The following is a 3,876-nucleotide window of genomic DNA, read 5'->3' as shown; positions in this document are numbered from 1 at the left end:
TACCTGGAGGACATGATGTTAATGAAATAAGCCAGACATAGACAGACAAATACCACAGGCTGTAATATGTGTAGAATCTAAAAAAAGTTGGAATCACAGACAGAGAGAGGAGAATAGTAGCTACCAGAGGTTATAAGGACAAGGGTTGGGAAGATGTTGGTCAAAGAATACAAAATTTCAGGAAGATAAAGAGAAAAATTTCAAGTAATCATTTATTACATGTTAAAAATAGCTAACAAGTTATCGTATTCTTGAAAATTATCTTGAGAATAGATCTCAAGCATGTGCCTGTGCATACACACACACAATGTGAAGCAATGCATATGTCAATGAGCTCACTTTAGCCATCCTCAAATGTATATAAGATTCAAAACACTGTGTTGTACACAATAAACATATATGGTTTTTGTCAAAATAAATAAATAAGTAAAACTTTCTAAAAAAAGACAATGAAATGACCTAAAAGCGTAGGACAGGAAAACACTCACGTGCATCCTCAGGTCAGTCATGGTCTGTACTACCAGCAGCATGTTCTCTCCACCTGTGTCGTTTCTCCTGGGCACCGGGGAACTTGGTCATGTGCACACTCTGTGTAGAAGTACTAGATGGGCTAACGTAATACAGAAAATATCTCAGAAGTTATAAAAGGACTGGAACCAGTAGAGAGTATTCGATAACATCAGAAATGTGTTTAGAAAAATAGAAATAAAAAGGACTAAGAACCAAAGGGATCACATAAACAAGAATAGTGTCTGCAAATACTAGCTGATAGAATCAAAAAGGGAGAGAATGATCCAACATGGGAAGTGAGATACACAGCAGACCCATAGAATGGCAGATGTCCTAAACAGCACTCTGGCCTCAGAATCAGCCCTTAAGGCATGCGGATCTGGCTGAAAAGCCCATGAGAGTATTTCAGGCATGGAAAGCCAAGACACTCTGGAAAAAAAAGAAAAAAACTAAATGAAAGATCTTCGTGAGTGAGATCCCAGTGGAAAGAACGGGTCATCAAAGAAGGAGGTTTCTTTCTCTGAAGGGAGGAGAGAACTTCCACTTTGACCATGGCCTTGTCTAAAAGTTATCAGAGTCAGTGAACTCAGGGGGCTTCCATAGCCTTGGCAGCTCATGACAAAAGCCTAGGGTGATACCTGATGCCATAAACAATTTGTTTATGTCAATTTGTTAAGTCAACAACAGGAGTCACTGTGCACTTACTCCTCATGTAGGATCTTTGTCCTTAGTGTGCTGTACATTGAGATTTAAAGCTATAACTAGTACTCAAACAGTATTTTTCACTTTATGTTTCTGTGTGGGAGCAAACTGTTGAAATCTTTACTTAATGTATACTAAACTGATCTTCTGTATACAAAGAGAAACGAAAATGAATCTTGATGTGAATGGAAGGGGAGAGGGAGTGGGAAAGGGGAGGGTTGCGGGTGGGAGAGACGTTATGGGGGGGAAGCCATTGTAATCCATATTCTGTACTTTGGAAATTTATATTCATTAAGTAAAAGTTTAAAAAAAATAGAAATAAAATAATTTGTTACTCATCTTCGAGAAAGGAAATGTAAGTCGATAGTCTCAAAGCATCTGCTGACAAAATGACCCAAAGAGAGCTGAATAAAATAGTCTAAATTAAGACTCATCAAAGACTTCCAAATTTACATGAAATAAAGTGATTTGGGAGACTGCATATAATGGAAGAAAAAAATTTAAAAAACATTTTACTATGAATTGAGATTAAAAATTCCAAGTGATTAATCAAATCACTTTGACTATGATCAATTCACATTATTTTCATTGAGTCAAACCAGTGTCTAATGCAATTTATTACAGAGAATAGTTAGAAGACAGCAGAAAGTATTTTATTGACCTAACCAGATGTGTCTAGCTTATTTCTTGAAAATGTATAGTAAACTACAAATTTCTTCTAATTTTTAGGTACTGAAAATTAGAGTAATGATTAATTAGATTGGGACTTTGTCTCTGTAGTAAAAGATTATCTTGAAAATAGGTGGAAATAATGAAGTTTCTATTCTAAGAAATATTCTCCCCCAAAGCAATCTTACTTTACTGGGAATAGATAAGCAGATTTTGATGTTATTCCCTTCAGATTTCTAAAGAAGAGTGAACTCATGAAAATAAAGAAGTTTCAGTTTAAGCTATCAACTAAAGAAGAGATGAGACTAACATGCTTGAGCTGAAATCCAAGCCCATCAATTGCATCATGGACTTTATTTAAGTGATCAGAATGATTTATTCCCTATGTCTTATTAAGAGACTTAAGCTAATTGAGTTTGTTATGTACATTTGAAAGCTTGAGGGCCATGATTCAGCGTGACAGCCATGTAGCAGATCCTTTGCTTACTTTTATGTTTTAGCTTCCTGTGAAATAAAAGATTACATACAATGGCAGTAAGTTGGTTTGTCTTTCTAAAGAGATAAAAGCAGATCATATTATGCAATAATAAACAGACATGAATTGATGAGTAATTGGTTAATTCGCACTGTGTGAAAAATTGAGTGGAAAACATCACAACACCTCATACCTTTAAAAGTCAAATGACAGGGACCTTTTTCAAATCTTAAAAAAATAAATAAAAAACCCAAATCCTGTGAGTCTATTAACTTGTCTTTATATATTGTCTATACAGTGAGACCATATACCAAAGTTTTTCTTAGTAGGTATTTCAAATGTTACTTGCAGGATTTGCTTTCCAAATTTGTAAACGTATTCAAAAATGTTCTAAACAACCAGTTATTTCTATCTTAATATAATTCCTTGTAATTGATTATACAGAAAAAAGAAAAATAAACTTGATTGAAAACAGAGTTTAAAAATTTACAGTAGATAGTCACTAATCTTAAAGATGGCTCATGGAGACGCTTCTGGAAGAAAACGCGATGGCTGTGCAGGGGAAGCACCCAGTGCAGTTCATCTGGTGCTGGTTGGCCACGCCGGCACTGGCAAACTACATTCTTGAAGCTGCACCTGACCGGCGAGTGCGAGAAGTATGTAGCCACGCTGGGCGTCGACGCCACCCGCTCGTGTTCCACACCAACCAGGGCCCCATCAGGGTCGACGTCTGGGACCCGGCCTGCGGGACGGCTACTACATCCAGGCCCAGTGTGCCATCGCACTGTTTGATGTGACATCCAGAGCTACCTACAGGAGCGTGGCTAACTGGTGTGTGTGTGTGTGTGTGTGTGTGTGTGTGTGTAACAACCCCATCGTGCCGGGTGGCAGCAAAGTGGATATTAAGGACAGGAAAGGTTAGGGAAAAGTCCATCTTCAGTACTATGATACTTCTGCCAAAAGTAGTGACAACTCTTGCTAGAAAGCTCACTGGAGACCCAGCTTGGGGTTTGTTGCCATGCCTGCTCTTGCCCCACCAGAGGTGGTCATGGACCCAGCAGGGGCAGTGCAGTCGGAGGTGACTCAGACAACTGCTCTCCTGGATAAGGATGAGGATCTGGGAGTGAGTGAAGCTGGGGCTCATAGGCCACTGTGCTGTGATGTCGGCGGTGCAGCCTGTGTGCCACTGTTGTTAGCTAGCTAAGCGGGACATGAGCTTCATCTGTGGGGTGCTGAAGGAGTGAATGTGGCAGTCATGTGTTTGGACCTCTGCACATTTAGCTGTTTTGGATCGCAGTTTTCTCTCAAGTTTCAAATACAAGGCTGCCAACATTCACATCACGGTATTCAGTGGTAGAATCTTGTTTGTTACTCTCATTCCCATTCCTTTGTGTTTAGAATCAAAATAAAGTTGGATTTCAAATATCTAAGCAAGCAAACTCATCCCTTGTTTATAAGCATTTTAAAATCACTGGAATTGGAACGCTGGTGCCATGTTATGCTTAAATTAGGTTTGCTAC

At 38.7% G+C, this 3,876-nt stretch overlaps 1 pseudogene; it reads left to right on the top strand.

Moving 5' to 3' along the window:
• The first annotated feature begins 2,904 nt into the window (after positions 1–2,904).
• LOC138843735 (GTP-binding nuclear protein Ran-like) lies at positions 2,905–3,560 on the top strand (annotated as a pseudogene).
• Positions 3,561–3,876: the final 316 nt, after the last annotated feature.

Source organism: Oryctolagus cuniculus, chromosome 9 (assembly GCF_964237555.1).
Source record: "Oryctolagus cuniculus chromosome 9, mOryCun1.1, whole genome shotgun sequence".
Classification (NCBI taxonomy): Eukaryota; Metazoa; Chordata; class Mammalia; order Lagomorpha; family Leporidae; genus Oryctolagus; species Oryctolagus cuniculus.
The sequence above is the reverse complement of the archived record's forward strand: the minus strand, read 5'-3'. Positions and strand labels throughout refer to the sequence as shown.